Raw genomic sequence first — 25,350 nt, 5'->3', positions numbered from 1 at the left:
CTTATGGTCTTATTTTATTAAGATTTTGGATTTTTACTCTTATGATTAGTGCTAGTGAATCTGTTTATATATATAATAATTATAAAAATTTATTTTTATTTAATGTTTTAATTTTGTTGGTTTTTTAGTATTAACTTTTAGAACTACTTTGTTTTTAATTTTGGGTTGAGGGTATCAACCGGAACGTCTTCAAGCAGGAGTTTATTTATTATTTTATTCGTTGTTAGTTTCTTCGCCTATACTGGTCGGAATTTTTTATTTATATAATAATTTAAACAATAATAATTTTTTATATATTAAGTAATTATATATTTAATTATGATCTGTTGTATTTATAATTAATTTTGGCCTTTGTAGTTAAAATACCTATATTTTTGGTCCACTTATGACTTCCCAAAGCTCATGTTGAAGCCCCGGTTTCAGGGTCAATAATTTTAGCTCGAATTATATTAAAGTTGGGGGGATATGGTCTGCAGCTAAGAGGTATTAAATATAACTATGTGTGAGTTAGAATTAGATTAGTGGGGGAGTTTTAATTAGTTTAGTTTACGTCAAACTGATTTAAAGGCGTTAATTGCTTATTCATCAGTTGCTCATATATGAATTGTTTTAGGGGGGTTAAGAACTTAAACTTATTGGGTTCTTTGTGGTTCTTACACTAATAACTTTATGGTGATTTTTATTAAAAGCTTGTAATATGGCTGCTCCTCCCTCTTTAAATTTATTGGGGGAAATTTCTTTATTAAATAGAATTGTAAGTTGATCTTGAGTTTCTATGATTTCTTTATCTTTATTATCTTTTTTTAGCGCTGCTTATACTTTATGTTTATATGCTTATAATCAACATGGAAAGATTTTTTCAGGGGTTTATTCATTTAGAGGTGGTAAGATTCGTCAATTTTTTTTATTGTTTCTTCATTGATTTCCTTTAAATTTATTGATTTTAAAGAGAGGTATATGTTTATTTTGACTATAGATCTAAATAGTTTATTTAAAATATTGATTTGTGGTGTCAATGAAATGAGGCTTGTCATTTTAGATCGTGAAATATTTATCAATTTGTAGAATTAGATTTTTAATTTTAATTACTATTAGAATTAGTTTTTTTTACTTCTAGTTTAGTATTTTTATTAAATGACTATTCTTTATTTTTAGTATGAGAAGTTGTTAGTTTCAATTCAACTAGAATTGTAATGACTTTTTTGTTTGATTGAATGAGATTATTATTTATATCTTTTGTTTTGTTAATTGCTTCTTTAGTAATTTATTATAGAAAGGATTATATGAGGGGGGATACAAATATTAATCATTTTATTATATTAGTTTTAATATTTGTATTATCTATAATATTATTAATTATTAGTCCTAATTTAATTAGAATTTTATTGGGATGAGATGGTTTAGGGCTGGTATCTTATTGTTAAGTTATTTATTTTCTAAATGTTAAGTCAGTATGCTTACTGCCCTGTCTAATCGGATTGGAGATGTGGCCTTTTTTTGGCGATTGTTTGAATATTAAATTATGGAAGCTGAAATTATATCTTTTATTTAGAAAGTATGAAGAATAGAATTGAAATAGAAATTATTGGAGCATTAATTATGTTAGCCGCTATAACTAAAAGAGCTCAAATTCCCTTTTCTTCTTGATTACCCGCTGCTACGGCAGCTCCTACGCCTGTTTCGGCCTTAGTTCATTCTTCAACCCTAGTAACTGCTGGTGTTTATTTATTAATTCGATTTAATATCTTATTGAGAGGTAGATGGTTAGAAGATTTATTATTATTGCTTTCTGGATTAATAATATTTATGGCAGGATTAGGGGCTAATTTTGAATTTGATTTAAAGAAGATTATTGCTCTTTCTACATTAAGACAGTTAGGGCTGATAATAAGAATTTTATCTATAGGATTTTACAAGCTTGCTTTTTTCAACTATTAACTCATGCTTTATTTAAGGCTTTGTTATTTATATGTGCTGGGGCTATTATTCATAATATAAATAATGTATTATGCATATACAGGATATCCGTTTAATGGTAGGATTGGGGGTGTATATACCTTTAACTTCTGGTTGTTTTAATGTAGCTAATTTCGCATTATGTGGAACACCGTTTTTAGCCAGATTTTATTCTAAGGATTTGATTTTAGACGTTGTTTCATTAAGTTATATTAATATGTTTTCTTTTTTTCTATATTTTTTTTTTCTACTGAGGTAACTGTTTGTTTATTCTCTTTTCAGTTGGTTTATTATTCTATTTTAACGGGGGAAATTAAATTGTGGTTCTTTAAATATATTGAGAGACGAGAATTGCGTAACACTTCCTGCGGGTATAAGCGGATCATTAATTATGGAGGATTGCTTGGGAGGTAGTATTAAATTAAGGAAGTTGATTATTTTTTTTCAACCTCTTTATATAATTTGTTTACCTAGTTATTTAGAAATTATTAACATCTATTTGTTTTTGCTGCTAGTATGGTTGAGTGTCAGGTTTATTTTATCTCTACAAATGTTTCTTTATTTTATTTTAAATTTTTAGCAAGCTATTTTTTCTGGATCTATATGGTTTATGCCCTTTATCTCAACTTACTGTATTATTAACTATCCCTTTAGTGGTAACGGGAATAAGGAGTATGTAAAGTCGTTTTGATTAGGGGTGATCAGAATTTTTTGGCAGGATTAGCGGGTCTAATTTTGCAATTTTGATTTAAAGAAGAATTAATTGCTCTTTCTACATTAAGACAGCTTTAGCCTGGCCTGATCAATAACGAATTTTATAATATAGGATGTACCACAGCTTATGCTTTTACCACATCTATTAACTCATGCTTTATTTAAGGCTTTGTTATTTATATGTGCTGGGGCTATTATTCATAATATAAATAATGTATTATGCATATACAGGATATCCGTTTAATGGTAGGATTGGGGGTGTATATACCTTTAACTTCTGGTTGTTTTAATGTAGCTAATTTCGCATTATGTGGAACACCGTTTTTAGCCAGATTTTATTCTAAGGATTTGATTTTAGACGTTGTTTCATTAAGTTATATTAATATGTTTTCTTTTTTTCTATATTTTTTTTTTCTACTGAGGTAACTGTTTGTTATTCTTTTCAGTTGGTTTATTATTCTATAACGGGGGAATTAAATTGTGGTTCTTTAAATATATTGAGAGACGAGAATTGAGTAATATTACGGGGTATAAGCGGATCATTAATTATGAGAATTGTGGGAGGTAGTATATTAAGTTGATTAATTTTTTCAACTCTTTATATAATTTGTTTACCTAGTTATTTAAAATTATTAACTCTATTTGTTTGTGTAGTAGGGGAGTGTCAGGTTATTTAATCTCTAATGTTTCTTTATTTTATTTTAATTATTTAGCAAGCTATTTTTCTGGATCTATATGGTTTATGCCCTATATCTCAACTTACTGTATTATTAACTATCCCTTAGTGTAAGGAATAAGAGTATGTAAATCATTTGATTAGGGGTGATCAGAATTTTTTGGGGGGGGGCAAATTTATATAATGAGTTAGTTAAATATTCTCAGTATGTATCTACATATTATGCATAATAATAATTAAAAGATTTATCTTTTTTTATATGTTTTATGAATAATTTTCTTGTTTTCATTTTACTTAATTTTTTATTCAAGCAGCTTAAGATAGAGCATAACACTGAAGATGTTAGGGTAATTGTATAATTCTTGGATGTCGTGATTATATTTAGTAATTTATAAAACTAGAAAATTTTATTTTTACAATGAAAATGTAATGTTTCTATTAAACTATATAAACAGAAGTACAGATGCAGTTTAACCATTAAAAGATAAAAGTTAGCAGCTTTTTCTTGAACGTCATACTTCCTTTATTGGAGATTGATCCCAGTTCTATCATTAACAGTGATAAGCCTCTTTTTGGCTTCAATTAATGATTTAATTAATATTTAGTTTTACTAGAATAAGGGTATTAAATACCTATGATTAGGTCGAAACTAATTGCAATAAATCGCTTCATATTCTGAATTATAAGGTAGATTGATATTTCAATACTTTTTGAATGCAAATCAAATGTTATAATTAACTACAACCCTAATTTGATCAGCTTAGTATTCCTTGATTTCATTCATGGTATAGTCCAATAATTAAGATGAATACAATTCTTGTTATGGCTCAAATAACAATATTAGAAATTGAAATAATTAAGATTATGGGTAAAACAAGGGCAATTTCTACATCAAAAATTAAGAAAATAATTGTAATTAAAAAAATCGAAGGGAAAAAGGTAGTCGCGAAGAAGATTTAGGGTAAAATCCACATTCAAAACGAGAACATTTTTCACAATCTGTTAGTGCTTTTTTTGATAAAATAGAGGTTAGTGTTATTTCTACGCTGGTGATAATAATTAAAATTGATGCTATAATAGCAATTGAAAAAATTATCTATACTACTAATTAGTAGGCCTTATGATTGGAAGTCAAATATACCTTTATACTATATAGATAAAAATTAATTATCCCCTCATCAATAAATTGAAATATAAAGGAATAATCAGACAATATCAACGAAATGTCAATATCATGCAGCTGCTTCAAATCCAAATGTGGGTTTTTAAAAAGTGATTGTTTAAATGGCGAATTAAACATACTAGAAGAAACATTGTTCCAGTTAATACGTTGATTCCATGGAATCCTGTTGCCTTGAAAAAGGTAGAACCCTAAACTGAATCTGCAATAGTAAATGGTGCTTCAATGTATTCATATGCTTGTAGAATAGTAAACTCCTAGAAGAACTGTAAAAAAATAGTCCTTGTGTTGCTAGAGAGTGATTACCTTCTATTAATCTATGATGGGCCCATGTAACAGTTACTCCTGAAGATAATAAAATAGCTGTATTTAATAGCGGAATTTGGAATGGGTTAAAGGGTTGAATTCCTGCGGGCGGTCACATAGCTCCCAATTCAATAGCTGGGGATAGGCTTCTGTGGAAAAATGCTCAGAAGAAAGATACAAAAAATAAAACTTCTAATAAAATGAATAGAATTATCCCTCATTGTAATCGTAGCGTTACGGGTAAAGTATGTAATCCTTGAAAAGTTCCTTCTCGTGAAACAATCATCATTGATATACTGTTAAAATAATAATAATATTTCCTAAGGAAAATAATGAAATATCATATTGATGGAATCATTTTACTAATCCTGAGACATCATCGTGATGGTATTAATCAGTAAGCAGAGGGGATTTGAAGAAGCTCTAAAATTGTTCTTATTTAATTTAGTGATAAATTGAAAATACTTGATGAGGGGTCAAATACAGAGAATAAATTTGTTATCATTTTCAGTTTAAAGAAGTTGTTGAATACTTGCTTGAAATTTCTGATTTAGGTGTTTTAGGAATTACAGGGTAATAATTTATTATATTGAACAAGACAAAAGTAATTGAAATGATAATAAATAAGCTTAATCAGCCAATGGGGGCTATTTGAGGCACCAAAAAATATTAAATAGTTTAATAATTTTAGTTTGACATACTAATGATATTCTTTAACTAATTTTTTCATTAGATGTAAGTGCTAATTTACTATAAAACGGTTTAAGAGAGCAGTACTTGCTTTCAGTCATCTAATGAAAATTATGAATTAGTTCTATTAGTTACTCATTTGATAAAATGATTTACACGAAGTCTTTCAATTACAATAGGTATAAATCTGTGATTAGCTCCACAAATTTCTGAACATTGACCATAAAATAACCCAGGACGATTTATTAGGAAATTAGTTTGGTTTAATCGGCCGGAAGTTCCATCAACCTTTACACCTAAGGCAGGCACTGTTCATGAGTGAATTACATCAGCAGCTGTCACTAAAATTCGAATTTGTGAATTTATAGGTAGAACTACACGATTGTCAACGTCTAGAAGTCGGAATCCATCTGTTGTTAATTCATTAGTTGGAACTATATATATGAATCAAATTCTACATTTATAAAATCTGAATATTCGTAGCTTCAGTATCATTGATGTCCGATAGCCTTTAGTGTAACTGAAGGTTCATTAATTTCATCTAATATTTATAATAATCGAAGAGAGGGAAAAGCAATAAATAGTAGGACAATTGCTGGAAGAATCGTTCAAATTATTTCAATAGTTTGACCATGTAAAAGGTTTCGGTTAGTATATTTAAAGAATAATATAATTATTAAGTAACCTACTAATGTTGTAATTATTACTAAAATTATAAAAGCGTGATCATGAAAGAAGGTAAGTTGTTCTATAAGAGGGGAGGCGCTATCATGAAGGCCAGGGGCAGCTCATGTTGTCATTTGTTTCTAATAAAAGTAAAATTAGATAATTAGTTAAAAGAGGTAGTTCTGAATAACTATGTTCAGCTGGAGGGGTATTTTGGAGCCATTCAATTGAAGAAATAAGTTGTATAGGGTTAATTACTTGTCGTTGTGTTACTAAACATTCTCAAATGATGAATAGGAAGAATAAAATTCCTAGTAAAGAGATAGATGAACCAATTGTAGAAACTACATTTCATGTTGTGTAAGCATCTGGGTAGTCTGAATAACGTCGCGGTATACCAGCTGATCCTAAAAAGTGTTGTGGGAAGAATGTTAAATTTACCCCAATAAATATGATAATAAATTGACTCTTTAATCATTTAGGCAGTAGCGGTGTTAGGGTAGGGCGCCGGTCAAAAGGGGCGCCGCAGGCGGCCCCCAGCTCATGCTCATAGTTCGAGGTTTGCTTAGTCGTAAATTCCCTAAATTAAGCGGATTTTTTTATATTTGCAACACTTGAATGGAACGCACTATTCAATCTGTTCAATCGGAGTTCATTTTACGGGGAATCCCCAATCATAGAAAAACACATTGTCTATCTCCTTTTAACTTTTTGGTTAAAAAAAGCTAACGTTATTTTAGCGAAGTGTAACAAACTCAGCTCATTCGCATTCATAAAATCGGTGCACATACAAAACAATTATTTTAAAACCAACAGATGCGAAATAGTAACCAGACGGTCCATGTTCCATTGCGATGCTATGTGCGTCACTTTTCGTTTCTACTATCGAATGACATTAGTTTTATCTAAAAAGTTGTACGGTGTTGTTTAAATGTATACTCGATACATTGGGGAGCACTCACCACTGCGTTAAATTAAGTAAAAACATCCGGTTTTTTTTTTATATATTTGGGTTTTCAACAATTTTATTTAAATTTAAATTTACTGATTTTATTACACAATATTATTAAATATTATATCGACTTGCGAGGCGGCGGTACTCCAAATCCGGGAACGATTTATCACTGCTGGCGATCGATTGGACACGGATCGTGGTTGGATTTTTTAATTGGAGGTGTCGACGCGGCAGAGTGTGTATGCGAACGTTGATGGTCGAAATGTATGTACCGAACGAATTGCTTAGAACCAATTGTGTTGAATCTACTCAGGGGACCATCCTTTATGCTGAGTGGGTGCATGTACAAGTGTGGTGAGTTGTCTTGTGAGCGAGTGTGGTGTCGTCAAGTATTAGTGTGTGTGCTAGTTTTTCCGGTTTAAGTGGGGGATGCTTAACTCATTTAAACATCCTGGGCTCCCTAGACGGATATTTTGCCTAGTATTTTGTATAAGGTGATACATGTAATTCGGCTTACTGTTGGCGAAGTAGCCGAGGTTGCAGAATATTAGCTGTAAAAAGCTATTTTGGTTTTAATATAAATTTGCATTTTATGTAAGTAGTGGTGCTTGAGGTAGTAATTTCTTTTGGGTGTTTTGGCGACTTATTATTATAGTAAAAAAATTGTTGGCTTTTATTTATTTTACAGGCGGTTATTTAAAATTTCTTATTTTATTGATTTGGTATATATTCTTTGCTTTTTTTGAAATGGTTTTCATTTATTTTTATTTTTATGAAATATAGCGACGCCACGTCTGACTCAGATATGGCCAGAGTGCGTTGGGCACCTTTTTCGTGATGAGAGCGATTGCTCCCATAGAAGTAACGACTTTTCTGGTAATGCGGCGGTGAAAATGTTTACCAGAATTGGGTCCCAGCAGTCTGTGGGAATATTTAATGTCGATAGAATCGACAAACAATTTAAAACAGTGGATTGTAGTGTTACAAATTCTTCACTTGTTTCTTTCTTGATTTTAGACAAGTTTAATAATGTCGTTACTTGCTTATCGACCAGTATTCTTTGGTTTTCAAATCTCGCTTTTAGAGCTTCTCAAGGCAAATTGAAATTATCGTCAAACAAGGAAGCAACGCAAATGGGTCTGGCAGTGAACGAGGGCAAGACGAAATATCTCCTGTCATCAAACAAACAGTCGTTGCACTCGCGACTTGGCTCCCACGTCACTGTTGACAGTCATAACTTCGAAGTTGTAGATAATTTCGTCTATTTAGGAACCAGCATTAACACCACCAACAATGTCAGCCTGGAAATCCAACACAGGATTACTCTTGCCAACAGGTGCTACTTCGGACTGACTAGGCAATTGAAAAGTAAAGTCCTCTTTCGACGAACAAAAGCCAAACTCTATAAGTCGCTCATAATTCCCGTCCTGCTATATGGTGCAGAGGCTTGGACGATGACAACAACCAATGAGTCGACGTTGCGAGTTTTCGAGAGAAAAGTTCTGCGAAAGATTTATGGTCCTTTGCGAGTTGGCCACGGCGGATATCGCATTCGATGGAACGACGAGCTGTACGAGATATACGACGACATTGACATAGTTCAGCGAATTAAAAAACAGCGGCTACGCTGGCTAGGTCGTGTTGTCCGAATGGATGAAAACACTCCAGCTCTGAAAGTATTCGACGCAGTACCCGCCGCGGGAAGCAGAGGAAGAGGAAGACCTCCACTCCATTGGAAGGACCAAGTGGAGAAGGACCTGGCTTCGCTTGGAATATCCAATTGGCGCCACGTAGCGAAGAGAAGGAACGACTGGCGCGCTGTTGTTGACTCGGCTATTATCGCGTAAGCGGTGTCTACGCCAGTAAAGAAGAAAAAGAAATGAATATACTTATTTGTTTTTTTTTTTGTCGGATTATTTAATTAGGTAAGTACTTTTATCTATCTATAATTATTATAATAAAGAGGTAACATATGTTTGTTTAAATGTTTGGCGTGGGAGGCGGAGAAATAAGTGGCTTCTAAAAAATGTAATATTGGTTATATGTACATACTAGCTGACCCGGCAAATAAATTTTTTTTTTTCATTTCAAAAATTACACCGGTATTGGTTTTAATAGAATATGAACGATTTTTCCTAATTTCATTGTGTATACTTTAACAAAATTTTTACAAATCTTTCTTTTGTAAACATTGAACGGGCAGGTTTTCGATATGATCCAAACATTCAATATATCGCATCTGTTCAAATCGGTCAGATGTCAGTAGTTTGTCAATATTGCAATGCAGTCAAATTTAAAAATGAACTGCCAAGGTTATGTTGCGCCGGGGGAAAGACGATGCATTCCATGTATAATACCGAGGCATCTCCGAGTAAAGCAATGTTCTCGCGAACGGATCACTGGCGCAAGTTGCAAAGAAACTTGTTAAAGTGGTTGCTGGTGGTATTTCCGTTCGCTGTACTATGTTCTCTGCGTTGAAATAAACTCGCTGGCCATTCTCCAAATGAGCTGACAGATGCACAACAGTAGGATGGCGTTCATGAATTGCAAATGAAAATATTCTCCAGATTGCTTCATTGCAGTTCACATATCTGCCCATTTGAAATTTGCTAATTTCATCTCGTTCAACGCCAATAACCGCCATATCGCTTCCTTTGGTGACATATTTGCAAACATACTTAATTGATTTTATTGAACTGCAATACTCAACATTTATATGTGTTTTGAATGCCTTAGACAAAATTGGCGAATATGGAACGATCCATGTGTTATCAACCACGAAATTCTTTCCTTTCAATTGAGTGATGAAAGTTCTGCCATTGTCAGCGGGTGAGCGACGCCGATAGAGAGGGTATCCGTCGTTTCCAGTTTGAATTTCCGAAATAAAAGCACGGGGACAGCGTTTTTTGCATTTACTGTCCGACATACAAAACGAAGATGGATCGTGTTCTCCGCATGACCCACGAACCATATTGGCCATCACCACTTCGTGCAACTCTGGATCTATTTCAACATCAGGAATTTCGGCGGAAATGATGTCATCAATTTGGTCAGGTGTAATTTTCTCCACCATCCAAAGAAGAATGTGTGCGTGGGGCAAACCGCGATTCTGCCACTCCAATGAGTACATTCAGCATCGAACCGTGCCATATACACGTTGTTTCGTAATAAAGTCCATCAAACATCTGAGTTTTTGTTTAAACACGCGTGCTGTAACATCGTGGCGATCGCTTGGTGATTGACCGGGATGCAATAGATTCGTAATGTCTGGCCATTTTGGATTGCAAGTTAATGTAACAAACAAATCCGGCCGTCCATAATTGCGCACGTAAGTCATCGCATCCTGGGAGTACTCATGCATGTGTCTAGGACTGCCAATGTATGTCGATGGCAAAATATAGAGTCGACCAATATTTGTAATATCCGCATCACCATTCATTGCATCTCTTAAGTGAATATACTCTTCAGATCGCAACTTCGACTGATTGTATTGCATGTAATTAAGTCGTTCTGTCTCAACTTTAACATACATGTCAACTGCATACTGTTGAAATAACCGTCCATATCTCAGTAAATGGTTGCCATAGTTTTGGCGAATCATCATTCGATATGCGTAAAACTTCATTGAACTGACTTTTTTATTTGTCACCTGAAAGCTTAAATTACTTATATGAAGTAGCAAACAAAAATTTTTTTTTACTAACCATTCACCGGACTTATCATCTTATATCTTAAGTGATATCTGTCTTCTCTACGGCAGAACATGAGCGGATATTGCATTGCGTCGTAAGACCGATGTGTCTCACTTATCCGTTTTAGTGCGTTTTTGATTTCTACGTTTGATAACAATATCACGCGACTGCAAATTTTCTCCAACAACAACAACTGATATTTCGCTAACTGTAGGTGCATTATATTGTCTTTCATGTGACTCTGTTGGCCTTTTGTCCGCTTGTATGATTATAATATGATCATCTGTTGGCATACGTTCCAACGAAATCGTAAACAGTTTAATGAGGCCATTGTGTTCGTGTAACATTTGCTGCAATTGTTCGATTATTTCACTTTTCGTTGTATTGAAGACAGCACAACGCCGATTTACTTCATCATGTGAATCTTCCAGAAAGTAAATTTGGAGATATTTGTGTTCTTGATCTGGATGCGGCAACCGCGATCCAGCGAGATGAAACATTTGCCCATGAACGTGTATAATTGGAGGAAAGCTCTGTAGTTTCTGTCGAATATTGTTTGGCAAAAATATCTTAAACGTTGGATTGTAGTTTTGTTCATTTACAATTTGCTTTAAGAAATGGCTCGAGTGAGGAGATTCACCGTAAAGCAGCTGGAACAATGGCTGTGGGGGTGGAAGCAATTCTCATTCATTTTTAAATTTGACTGCATTGCAATATTGACAAACTACTGACATCTGACCGATTTGAACAGATGCGCTATATTGAATGATTGGATCATATCGAAAACCTGCCCGTTTAAAGTTCACAAAAGAAAGATGTTGCCGCTGTTGTCGTCGAATAATCGCATGTTGTGATCTTACTTCATCACTTTGGCGAGCACGAACTTCCTTTCTTCTCGATCGTTGTTGCTGATTGTGAACTTCCCTTCTTCTCAATCGTTCTTGCTGATTGTAAGTTTGGTTGACATCTTCTAACTGGTGCGTGCTACTCTCCAGCAGTTTATTTCGTAGTGATACCCTCTCAATAACACTTTCCCTTTGACGTGCTCTGCTATTTCGTGTTCTCCTTACATACGTACTGATTCTTGGCATCGTAACAAATATCTAATTGGAAATGATCATTCATTTGCATAAAGTTCATATAAGGTTTTACGGACCAATAACTTACCTTTGAAAACTCCAAAAATGAATGAATTAAACTAAGGAAGCAGATCAATTGAATGATAAATTCCAATGTACATAAATCGGTATTCGCCAACACGCTAAATCACTTTCACTAAATAACTCACTTTTTAAAACAAAATATATCAATATATCAGTAAAGCAAGGCGCATTTTTATTGCCCTCTAAATTTTGCGTGTTCGATTACAAAGCAAAATTGACGTTTAATTTAATTTGTGTTTGTTTCATAAAACTGCCAATTCCATAAACCAAAAATAGCACGTAACACAACCAAAATTACCATATAACAGCTACAGCAAGAACAACCAAAATGTCGTGCTAGGTGGAAAATGAGATAAATATATGGTGGATTAACAACCAAAATAACTAAAGATTGTATTGGAGGTACCACGCCCCCTTATTCGATAGCCCCCGGTTTTATAGGTGAGAGTGGTGTTGTTATCCTGTAGCTCTGTACCAATTTTCATGTTCCTACCTTAAACACTTTTGAAGATATTCGACTTGAAAAATTCAATTTGTATGGGAGGTACCACGCCCCCTTAATATTTTTTCTGATTTTAAAACATGACCTGCGCGTGGTAATAACAAACAAATCCCCCAAAGGAAGTATTTCATTTGGTTCAGCCGTTTTCGAGTTTTAGCGTTACAACTATACACCATTTCATTTTTATATATATAGATGTATGTATATGTAAATATTTGAAATATATATGTATGTACATATTGATTTGAATATGATTTGAGTAGTAAATGAGCCAGTTATGATCTTTCTAAGTTTTAGAAATATACGTGAAATATATGTATGTACAATATGTATGATATAAAATTTAATTTGCACATATGCCTATGCGTCTTTCTCCAATTCTTGTGCTGGTGGTTGTTGTTGTGTTTCCTTGTGCCTTTGTTTTCTGTTTGTGAGTTATTTTTCACAGTACTTCACTGCACTGAGTATGCTTTTTATTGAATATGTTATGTGCTTCTATTTTCACAGTACAATTTTTTTACCCCACTTATTCACACTTAAGCATTTTTTTGTTATGTTTTTGGTCACTTCAGCCACTCCATTATCATTTTTTACTTTACATACACATATACATTGATTTTTTTTTGCATGTTTGTTTACTGTTTTATATGTTATGCATATGTACATGCATTTTTTTATATATTTAATTTTTTCGTTTTTGCCAACTTTTGTCACCATCGGTTTTTTCACAGTTTTCACAGTTCTCTTTTTATTCTAAATTTTTGCCACTACCGGTGCTTTTTTTGGTTTTTATAACGCTTTTGTCACTACCGGTTTTTTCCAGTTTTGTCACCAACGGGTTTTTTTTTGGTTTTTGTCACCATCGTTTTGTTCTTTTGCTAACTTTTTCATTCCCGTTTTTTTTCTAATTAGTTTAGTTTTAATTAGTTTATTTTTAATTTTGTAACCGTGATTAATTTGTTACCGTGTGACCGTGATTATTTTATTGACGCGTGACCGTAATTATTTTGTCACCACTAGTGCCGTCCGGTACGGCTCGAAGGACCACATAAATTCTGCTAAAATAATAATTTCCCGGCACTCACCTTAAATGCGATTGAGTTCGATCACGATGGAAAAAAATGTTAAAGATCGAGAGAGAAAGAGGCTCGGCGACGTCCATCAGTCCAGGGCAATGTGTTGGCTGACATTTGGAGCAAGTTAGTCATTGATAATTTTCCAGTCGTTGCTGAATGTGTTGCACCAAGTGTACCTGGAATGGATACAGAACAGGCTATGATGTTGAAAAATAATGCTACTTGGTAAGATAATCATGTACGTGAGTCACAATATTTTTTACAAATAGTTAAGTGTGAAACTATTACATGTTGCGGTGTAAGACGTTGTAGTCATTGGAAATTATTAAAATAAGGATTTTTACCACCACCTGTGTTAATTAAACAGACATCAGAAGGTTATGGAGTCACAGGGAATGACGACAACGACGCTAAGTTTGCTCCATTATTCTTCTTCTTAATTGGCGTAGACACCGCTTACGCGATTATAGTCGAGTTAACAACCGCGCGCCAGTCGTTTCTTTTCTTCGGATCTATTTCAACATCAGGAATTTCGGCGGAAATGATGTCATCAATTTGGTCAGGTGTAATTTTCTTCACCATCCAAAGAAGAATGTGTGCGTGGGGCAAACCGCGATTCTGCCACTCCAATGAGTACATTCAGCATCGAACCGTGCCATATACACGTTGTTTCGTAATAAAGTCCATCAAACATCTGAGTTTTTGTTTAAACACGCGTGCTGTAACATCGTGGCGATCGCTTGGTGATTGACCGGGATGCAATAGATTCGTAATGTCTGGCCATTTTGGATTGCAAGTTAATGTAACAAACAAATCCGGCCGTCCATAATTGCGCACGTAAGTCATCGCATCCTGGGAGTACTCATGCATGTGTCTAGGACTGCCAATGTATGTCGATGGCAAAATATAGAGTCGACCAATATTTGTAATATCCGCATCACCATTCATTGCATCTCTTAAGTGAATATACTCTTCAGATCGCAACTTCGACTGATTGTATTGCATGTAATTAAGTCATTCTGTCTCAACTTTAACATACATGTCAACTGCATACTGTTGAAATAACCGTCCATATCTCAGTAAATGGTTGCCATAGTTTTGGCGAATCTTCATTCGATATGCGTAAAACTTCATTGAACTGACTTTTTTATTTGTCACCTAAAAGCTTAAATTACCTATATGAAGTAGCAAACAGAAATTTTTTTTTTACTAACCATTCACCGGACTTATCATCTTATATCTTAAGTGATATCTGTCTTCTCTACGGCAGAACATGAGCGGATATTGCATTGCGTCGTAAGACCGATGTGTCTCACTTATCCGTTTTAGTGCGTTTTGATTTCTACGTTTGATAACAATATCACGCGACTGCAAATTTTCTCCAACAACAACAACTGATATTTCGCTAACTGTAGGTGCATTATATTGTCTTTCATGTGACCCTGTTGGCCTTTTGTCCGCTTGTATGATTATAATATGATCATCTGTTGGCATACGTTCCAACGAAATCGTAAACAGTTTAATGAGGCCATTGTGTTCGTGTAACATTTGCTGCAATTGTTCGATTATTTCTCTTTTCGTTGTATTGAAGACAGCACAACGCCGATTTACTTCATCATGTGAATCTCCCAGAAAGTAAATTTGGAGATATTTGTGTTCTTGATCTGGATGCGGCAACCGCGATCCAGCGAGATGAAACATTTGCCCATGAACGTGTATAATTGGAGGAAAGCTCTGTAGTTTCTGTCGAATATTGTTTGGCAAAAATATCTTAAACGTTGGATTGTAGTTTTGTTCATTTACAATTAGCTTTAAGAAATGGCTCGAGTGAGGAGATTCACCGTAAAGCAGCTGGAACAATGGCTGTGGTGGTGGAAGCAATTCTGGCAACGGTTCATTTTTAAATTTGACTGCATTGAAATATTGACAAACTACTGACATCTAACCGATTTGAACAGATGCACTATATTGAATGTTTGGATCATATCGAAAACCTGCCCGTTCAAAGTTCACAAAAGAAAGATGTTACCGCTGTTGTCGTCGAATAATCGCATGTTGTGATCTTACTTCATCACTTTGGCGAGCACGAACTTCCTTTCTTCTCGATCGTTGTTGCTGATTGTGAACTTCCCTTCTTCTCAATCGTTCGTGCTAATTGTATGTTTGGTTGACGTCTTCTAACTGGTGCGTGCTACTCTCCAGCAGTCTATTTCGTGATGATACCCTCTCAATAACACTTTCCCTTTGACGTGCTCTGCTATTTCGTGTTCTCCTTGCGGCCTGGGAACTCCGAGAAGTGTTACCATACGTACTGATTCTTGACATCGTAACAAATATCTAATTGGAAATGATCATTCATTTGCATAAAGTTCATATAAGGTTTTACGGACCAATAACTTACCTTTGAAAACTCCAAAAATGAATGAATTAAACTAAGGAAGCAGATCAATTGAATGATAAATTCCAATGTACATAAATCGGTATTCGCCAACACGCTAAATCACTTTCACTAAATAACTCACTTTTTAAAACAAAATATATCAATATATCAGTAAAGCAAGGCGCATTTTTATTGCCCTCTAAGTTTTGCGTGTTCGATTGCAAAGCAAAATTGACGTTTAATTTAATTTGTGTTTGTTTCATAAAACTGCCATTTCCATAAACCAAAAATAGCACGTAACACAACCAAAATTACCATATAACCGCTGCAGCAAGAACAACCAAAATGTCGTGCTAGGTGGATAATGAGATAAATATATGGTGGATTAACAACCAAAATAATTAAAGATTGTAAGGGAGGTACCACGTCCCCTTTTTCGATAACGCCAAGCTTTATGGGTGAGAATGGTGTTGTTTCCTATAGCTCTATACCAATTTTCATGTTCCTACCTTAAACACTTTTGAAGATATTCACCTTGAAAAGTTCAGTTTGTATGGGAGGTGCCACGCCCCCTTTTCCGATTACCCCTTGTTTTATGTGTAAGAAGGCTTTTGATACCATATACGTCTATACCAATTTTCAGGTCCCTACCTTGAACCCTTTCAGATATTTTGCTTAAAAAATTTTGTTTGTATGGGAGGTACCACGCCCCCTTATTCGATAGCCCCCGGTTTTATAGGTGAGAGTGGAGTTGTTATCCTGTAGCTCTGTACCAATTTTCATGTTCCTACCTTAAACACTTTTGAAGATATTCGACTTGAAAAATTCAATTTGTATGGGAGGTACCACGCCCCTTAATACTTTATTCTGATTTTAAGACATAACCTGCGCGTAGTAATAACAAACAAATCCCCCAAAGGAAGTATTTCATTTGGTTCAGCCGTTTTCGAGTTTTAGCGTTACAACTATACACCATTTCATTTATATATATATAGATTATTATAATTGCAATACCTATAATTTTTTGTAGAAAATACATTATTTTATTTTACATTTTCTACTGAAATATCTCAGAAAAAATATCATTTACGACATCTTGTCAAAAAATATTTGTTGTTTGTAATTATGTATGTATATTATTTGTCGATTGGCGTACGTTTTACGTACACCTACATATGTGTACACCAAAATAAGACATTTCAGGTACTTAAAATTTTAGCCTATGCCAAGCTCCATACAAAAAAGTTCAAAGTCTTTTGAAAAAAAAAACGAATAAGAACTCAATTATTTTTGCATAAAAAACCTAATATACGATTTAAATCTGTTTAAAGTTGTTTGATTTGTAAATTTTATTGTATTTACCTATATTTAGAAATTATTGGACCTAAAGGTTTAATTTGTTGCAGATTTTATTGATTTGCAAAAGATGATTAGTACAAAATGTCTGAAAACGTTGAGAAAAAAAAGAAACCATCTGGGTCAGAATATAGAAAACGGAAAGCAGAAAAAGAGAAGGAATTTCAGAGAACAAAAAAGTTCATGAATATAGATAAATAAATATCACAACAAAAAAATGAAGACCTGAATATGCCATCTACATCTGGAAATGAAACAATTCAGCGCCGTTGGTTAAGTTACTCCGTTTCTAAGGATCGAGTTTATTGTTTTTGTTGTAGACTATTTGATAGTAGCTCAACGTCGAACTTAGTATCTGAAGAGTATAACAACTGGAAACACTTGTCTGAAGTGTTAAACATTTTTTTTTTACCTTTTGATGACCTGATACCTGATTGATGCTGAACTTCGATTAAAAATAGGAAAAACAATAGACTGCCAAAAGCAACACTTGATTAGAAAGGAAAATGGAATAATGTTTTGTCTAGATTGATGCATATCACACTTTATTTAGCCGAAAACAATATGGCGTTCAGAGGTACTTCCGTCAAACCATATACGCCAAATAACGGAAAGTTATTAGGCTTAGTACAACTACTAGCCAAATTTGATCTAGTCATGCAGGAGCACTTGCGATTAGCTATGAAGGGTGATATTTCAGACCACTACTGTGGAAAAGACATTCAAAATGAATATAAGTCAATGAATCAACTTGTGAAAGACTGACTGAAGTTATTATTAATGTTTTAAATAAATACTGACTAGAATTGAACGATTGCAGGGGTCAGGGTTATGACAACGGGGCGAATATGAAAGGTAAAAATGTTGGGGTTCAAAGGAGAATTCTCAGCATAAACCCCTTAGCTGTTTATGTGCCGTGTGGCTGTCATAGCTACAATCTAGTACTATGCGATGCCGCTAAGTCATCCGTAGGATCAGTCACTTTGTTTGGGGTACTTCAGAGGTTGTTCATATTGTTTTCAGCTTCTGTTCATCGATGGAAAATTCTAACCGATCACTTGGGACTATATACTATAAAAAAGATCAGTGACACACGTTGGGAAGCAAGAATAAGTAGTTTTAAAGCAGTCCGTTATCAAATTAGTACTATCCATGATGCTTTGATTACTTTGGCTCTTGAAACTCAGAAAACTGATGTTCAAGTGTCTCATGAGGCTACTACTCTGGCCGAACAGCTAAAAGATTTCAGCTTCATAGTTTCATTGGTTGTTTGGTATGACATACTTTATCAAATAAATATTGTAACTAAATCTCTACAGTCGACATATATGGATATTAGTAAATGTAACGAAATGTTTAAAAAAAGATGCAATTTCTTGGAAGACTACAGAAATACAGGCTTTAAAAGCGCTATTTTAACTGTGAAGGTGTTGGCCGAAGAACTAGAAATTGAACCTGTATTCGAGCTACAAAAGAATTCGACGTGTTAAGCGTCAAGCTAGTGAAATTGCACGCGATGACCCTATAACTTCTCCAGAAAAAAAAAATTTGAGGTTGAAATTTTCAACTGTCTTTTGGATACTACATTAATTTCAGTCAATGAAAGGTTTCGAACAGTTAAATGAGTACTCGGAATCTTGGTCTTTTTTGTACAATATTAAACAGATTCCAGAAAAACCCGACTTTGTCAAGCTCTGTAGTGATCTCCAATTAAACTTAACTGTAGACTCTAAATCAGACATAGATGGTTGTATGTTGTGTGATGAACTTATAAGTCTGATATCCTTTTTGCCTGATCAAAATGTGGTTACTCCCATTTTTGTTTTAAATTTCATCAAAGATTGCAACTTACAAGAACTGTATCCAAATGTGTGGATAGCATTGCGAATGTTATTAACTATACCTGTAACGGTTGCTAGTGGGGAGCGGAGCTTTTCAAAGCTGAAGCTGATAAAAACCTATCTTCGATCAACAATTTCTCAATCTAGATTGACAAACTTAGCAACTTTGTCAATTGAAAACGAAATTGCTGAAAACATCGACTTTGACAACCTTATAAAAGAGTTCGCTGATAGAATGGCCAGAAAAGTAAAATTTTGTTAATGTTTTTATAATAAATGGTTATTTTTTATAATAAATAATTATTTCTTTTTTTTCGAATGTGTTTGAATTGCAGTTGGAGGGCGCCGTAGAAATCTCGCCCAGGGCGCTGGTAGTGTTAAAACCGGCACTGCATTTAGGGTTCAATACTAGTCCTGTAAATAGTGGGTATCAGTGGACAAACGATCTGTTAATAATATAGTAATAGCTCCTGCTAAAACTGGTAGTGATAGTAAAAGTAGTAGAGCGAGTAGTAGAGTAGTAGTTGAGAGTAATACAACTGCTCAAACGAAAAGAGGTATTCGGTCAAATGAAATTCTTGTTGATCGTATATTAAGTACTGTTGTAATGAACTTAACGGCCCCTAGAAATGAGGAGATACCAGCTAAGTGAAGTGAAAAAATAGCTGGATCGACTGATGCTCCTCCGTGGGCAATAACAGATGATAGGGGTGGATAAACTGTTCAACCTGTACCAGCTCTGTTTTTTACTATATTTCATACTAATAGTAGTGTAAGGGAAGGGGGTAGTAATCAAAATTTTATATTATTTATTCGTGGGAATGTTATGTCGGGTGCTCCCAATATTAAAGGAACAAGTCAATTCCCGAAACCACCAATTATGATGGGCATAACTATAAAGAAAATTATTACGAAAGCATGGGCTGTTACAATTACGTTATAAATTTGATCGTCTCCAATTAATGCCCCAGGATGCCCTAGTTTAGCTCGAACTAGGATTCTAAGGGATGTCCCAACTATTCCTGCTCACGCTCCAAAGATAAAATATAAGGTTCCAATATCTTTATGGTTTGTTGAAAATAGTCATTGTCGCGATTAAATGGCTGAAGTTTGGGCGATAGACTGTAAATCTATTTATAAGAATTTATTCTTTTTAATTTAGTTAATATTAAAATTTGGCTCTATAGTCAATAATGACATTAGACTCCAATTCTAAAGGAGTAATACATTTACTAATGCTTAAAAGATTTATACTTATATTTATAGCTTTGAAGGCTATTAGTTTAATTAACCTAAAGCCTTACACTGTATGTGTAAGAATATATAAATTATAGAAACTAAAATTAGACTAAATGTAGAGATAAATGATAGAATTAATATTAGCTTAAAAGAAATATTAGTAATGATATTATCAATAGTTCAATTATGTTCATAATAATTAAATATAAATGCTGCGAAATATAACCGCAAGTAAAAAATAAGGTGATTAGTGTTATAACTATTATAATTGTTATTATCAAAATATTGACATTTCAGGTACTTAAAATTTTAGCCTATGCCAAGCTCCATACAAAAAAGTTCAAAGTCTTTTGAAAAAAAAAAAACGAATAAGAACTCAATTATTTTTGCTTAAAAAACCTAATATACGATTTAAATCTGTTTAAAGTTGTTTGATTTGTAAATTTTATTGTATTTACCTATATTTAGAAATTATTGGACCTAAAGGTTTAATTTTGTTGCAGATTTTATTGATTTGCAAAAGATGATTAGTACAAAATGTCTGAAAACGTTGAGAAAAAAAGAAACCATCTGGGTCAGAATATAGAAAACGGAAAGCAGAAAAAGAGAAGGAATTTCAGAGAACAAAAAAGTTCATGAATATAGATAAATATATCACAACAAAAAATGAAGACCTGAATATGCCATCTACATCTGGAAATGAAACAATTCAGCGCCGTTGGTTAAGTTACTCCGTTTCTAAGGATCGAGTTTATTGTTTTTGTTGTAGACTATTTGATAGTAGCTCAACGTCGAACTTAGTATCTGAAGAGTATAACAACTGGAAACACTTGTCTGAAGTGTTAAAAATTTTTTTTTTACCTTTTGATGACCTGATACCTGATTGATGCTGAACTTCGATTAAAAATAGGAAAAACAATAGACTGCCAAAAGCAACACTTGATTAGAAAGGAAAATGGAATAATGTTTTGTCTAGATTGATGCATATCACACTTTATTTAGCCGAAAACAATATGGCGTTCAGAGGTACTTCCGACAAACTATATACGCCAAATAACGGAAAGTTATTAGGCTTAGTACAACTACTAGCCAAATTTTGATCTAGTCATGCAGGAGCACTTGCGATTAGCTATGAAGGATGATATTTCAGACCACTACTGTGGAAAAGACATTCAAAATTAATTAATAGAGCTGATGGGTGAAAAAGTGAAGAGAAATCATATTACACACAAAGAAATCAAAATATTATTCTATTATAGCTGACTGTACTCCAGACATTAGTCATGTAGAACAACTTTCGCTGACATTACGATTTGTTGATTTATCAGACGATAATGAAAAAATATCAGTAAAAGAGCATTTCTTGGAATTTATACCTGTCAATAAATCAACTTGTGAAAGACTGACTGAAGTTATTATTAATGTTTTAAATAAATACTGACTAGAATTGAACGATTGCAGGGGTCAGGGTTATGACAACGGGGCGAATATGAAAGGTAAAAATGTTGGGGTTCAAAGGAGAATTCTCAGCATAAACCCCTTAGCTGTTTATGTGCCGTGTGGCTGTCATAGCTACAATCTAGTACTATGCGATGCCGCTAAGTCATCCGTAGGATCAGTCACTTTGTTTGGGGTACTTCAGAGGTTGTTCATATTGTTTTCAGCTTCTGTTCATCGATGGAAAATTCTAACCGATCACTTGGGACTATATACTATAAAAAAGATCAGTGACACACGTTGGGAAGCAAGAATAAGTAGTTTTAAAGCAGTCCGTTATCAAATTAGTACTATCCATGATGCTTTGATTACTTTGGCTCTTGAAACTCAGAAAACTGATGTTCAAGTGTCTCATGAGGCTACTACTCTGGCCGAACAGCTAAAAGATTTCAGCTTCATAGTTTCATTGGTTGTTTGGTATGACATACTTTATCAAATAAATATTGTAACTAAATCTCTACAGTCGACAGATATGGATCTTAGTAAATGTACCGAAATGTTGAAAAAATGCTGCAATTTCTTGGAAGACTACAGAAATACAGGCTTTAAAAGCGCTATTTTAACTGTGAAGGTGTTGGCCGAAGAACTAGAAATTGAACCTGTATTCGAGCTACAAAAGAATTCGACGTGTTAAGCGTCAAGCTAGTGAAATTGCACGCGATGACCCTATAACTTCTCCAGAAAAAAAAAATTTGAGGTTGAAATTTTCAACTGTCTTTTGGATACTACATTAATTTCAGTCAATGAAAGGTTCGAACAGTTAAATGAGTACTCGGAATCTTGGTCTTTTTTGTACAATATTAAACAGATTCCAGAAAAACCCGACTTTGTCAAGCTCTGTAGTGATCTCCAATTAAAATTAACTGTAGACTCTAAATCAGACATAGATGGTTGTATGTTGTGTGATGAACTTATAAGTCTGATATCCTTTTTGCCTGATCAAAATGTGGTTACTCCCATTTTTGTTTTAAATTTCATCAAAGATTGCAACTTACAAGAACTGTATCCAAATGTGTGGATAGCATTGCGAATGTTATTAACTATACCTGTAACGGTTGCTAGTGGGGAGCGGAGCTTTTCAAAGCTGAAGCTGATAAAAACCTATCTTCGATCAACAATTTCTCAATCTAGATTGACAAACTTAGCAACTTTGTCAATTGAAAACGAAATTGCTGAAAACATCGACTTTGACAACCTTATAAAAGAGTTCGCTGATAGAATGGCCAGAAAAGTAAAATTTTGTTAATGTTTTTATAATAAATGGTTATTTTTTATAATAAATAATTATTTCTTTTTTTCGAATGTGTTTGAATTGCAGTTGGAGGGCGCCGTAGAAATCTCGCCCAGGGCGCTGGTAGTGTTAAAACCGGCACTGCATTTAGGGTTCAATACTAGTCCTGTAAATAGTGGGTATCAGTGGACAAACGATCTGTTAATAATATAGTAATAGCTCCTGCTAAAACTGGTAGTGATAGTAAAAGTAGTAGAGCGAGTAGTAGAGTAGTAGTTGAGAGTAATACAACTGCTCAAACGAAAAGAGGTATTCGGTCAAATGAAATTCTTGTTGATCGTATATTAAGTACTGTTGTAATGAACTCAACGGCCTCTAGAAATGAGGAGATACCAGCTAAGTGAAGTGAAAAAATAGCTGGATCAACTGATGCTCCTCCGTGGGCAATAACAGATGATAGGGGTGGATAAACTGTTCAACCTGTACCAGCTCTGTTTTTTACTATATTTCATACTAATAGTAGTGTAAGGGAAGGGGGTAGTAATCAAAATTTTATATTATTTATTCGTGGGAATGTTATGTCGGGTGCTCCCAATATTAAAGGAACAAGTCAATTCCCGAAACCACCAATTATGATGGGCATAACTATAAAGAAAATTATTACGAAAGCATGGGCTGTTACAATTACGTTATAAATTTGATCGTCTCCAATTAATGCCCCAGGATGCCCTAGTTTAGCTCGAACTAGGATTCTAAGGGATGTCCCAACTATTCCTGCTCACGCTCCAAAGATAAAATATAAGGTTCCAATATCTTTATGGTTTGTTGAAAATAGTCATTGTCGCGATTAAATGGCTGAAGTTTGGGCGATAGACTGTAAATCTATTTATAAGAATTTATTCTTTTTAATTTAGTTAATATTAAAATTTGGCTCTATAGTCAATAATGACATTAGACTCCAATTCTAAAGGAGTAATACATTTACTAATGCTTAAAAGATTTATACTTATATTTATAGCTTTGAAGGCTATTAGTTTAATTAACCTAAAGCCTTACACTGTATGTGTAAGAATATATAAATTATAGAAACTAAAATTAGACTAAATGTAGAGATAAATGATAGAATTAATATTAGCTTAAAAGAAATATTAGTAATGATATTATCAATAGTTCAATTATGTTCATAATAATTAAATATAAATGCTGCGAAATATAACCGCAATTAAAAAATAAGGTGATTAGTGTTATAACTATTATAATTGTTATTATCATATATTGACTTTTTAATACTAATAATTGAATAACTAATCATTTAGGTAAGAACCCGATAAATGGGGGCAATCCAATAAAGAATGAATTAAACAATTTATTAATGTGAAATATTTTAAAATTGTTGAATATAAAGGTTAAGCTGAAAGATAAAAATGTATAAAAAGAAAATAGATACATCATATCGACTCATTTGCTTGTATAGCTGCTAGCATCCACCCCAAGTGGTTGATTGATGAAAAGGCTATTAATTTTCGCAGAGAGGATTGATTAAGCCCGCCTAATGATCCCGTAATAGTTGAAGCAATAATTGCTATAAAAATAAAGGTGTTTTGTTTGCTGTGTAAGAAATTAATATCAGAGGGGCGATTTTTTGTCATGTTATCAAGGTTAGGGCAGTTATTCATGAAAGGCCTTCTATTACGTTGGGGAATTAAAAATTAAATGGTGCTGCTCCTCTTTTTAATAGTAATGATGAAACAATTATTAAATTACTATAAGAAGAATATTAAATTACTATAAGAAGAATATTTAAATACATCATTATAATAGCAAACAGTAGTATTGCTGAGGCTATAGCTTGAGTTAAAAAGTACTTTAATAAGGCTTCTGTAGATGTTAAGTTGTTACTATTTATTAGGGGGATAAACGATAAATCAGGCACCTAGTCAAGAATTTTATGAGACGGTAATTAAAGTTCCTGTTATTAAGATAAAAAAATATAATTTTTGCTGAATTATTAAAAATTAAAAAGAAAAGGATTAGAACCTTTATAAATGGGGTATGAACCCAGTAGCTTAATTAGCTTATCTTTTTATTGAAATTAACATTAATATTTAATTTAAGGAAGTGTTTTTTTATAATTAACATGTTTTTATGTATAAAAATAATAGACATATTTTGGTGTATGATGCACACAAGTTTTTGATACTTTCAGAAATAGTTTAATTCTATTAAATAT

General features: G+C 33.5%; 2 pseudogenes; one reads left to right on the top strand and one right to left on the bottom strand.

Annotated features, from left to right (window-relative positions):
- The first annotated feature begins 1,666 nt into the window (after positions 1 to 1,666).
- LOC125780222 (NADH-ubiquinone oxidoreductase chain 5-like) lies at positions 1,667 to 3,185 on the top strand (annotated as a pseudogene).
- Positions 3,186 to 20,572: 17,387 nt separating this feature from the next.
- On the bottom strand, positions 20,573 to 25,096 carry LOC125775306 (NADH-ubiquinone oxidoreductase chain 2-like; annotated as a pseudogene).
- Between the last annotated feature and the right edge of the window lie 254 nt (positions 25,097 to 25,350).

The sequence above is a fragment of the Bactrocera dorsalis genome, unplaced genomic scaffold, assembly GCF_023373825.1.
Source record: "Bactrocera dorsalis isolate Fly_Bdor unplaced genomic scaffold, ASM2337382v1 BdCtg256, whole genome shotgun sequence".
NCBI lineage: Eukaryota > Metazoa > Arthropoda > Insecta > Diptera > Tephritidae > Bactrocera > Bactrocera dorsalis.
Note: the sequence above shows the minus strand (reverse complement) of the source record. Positions and strands in the feature narration are given on the sequence as shown.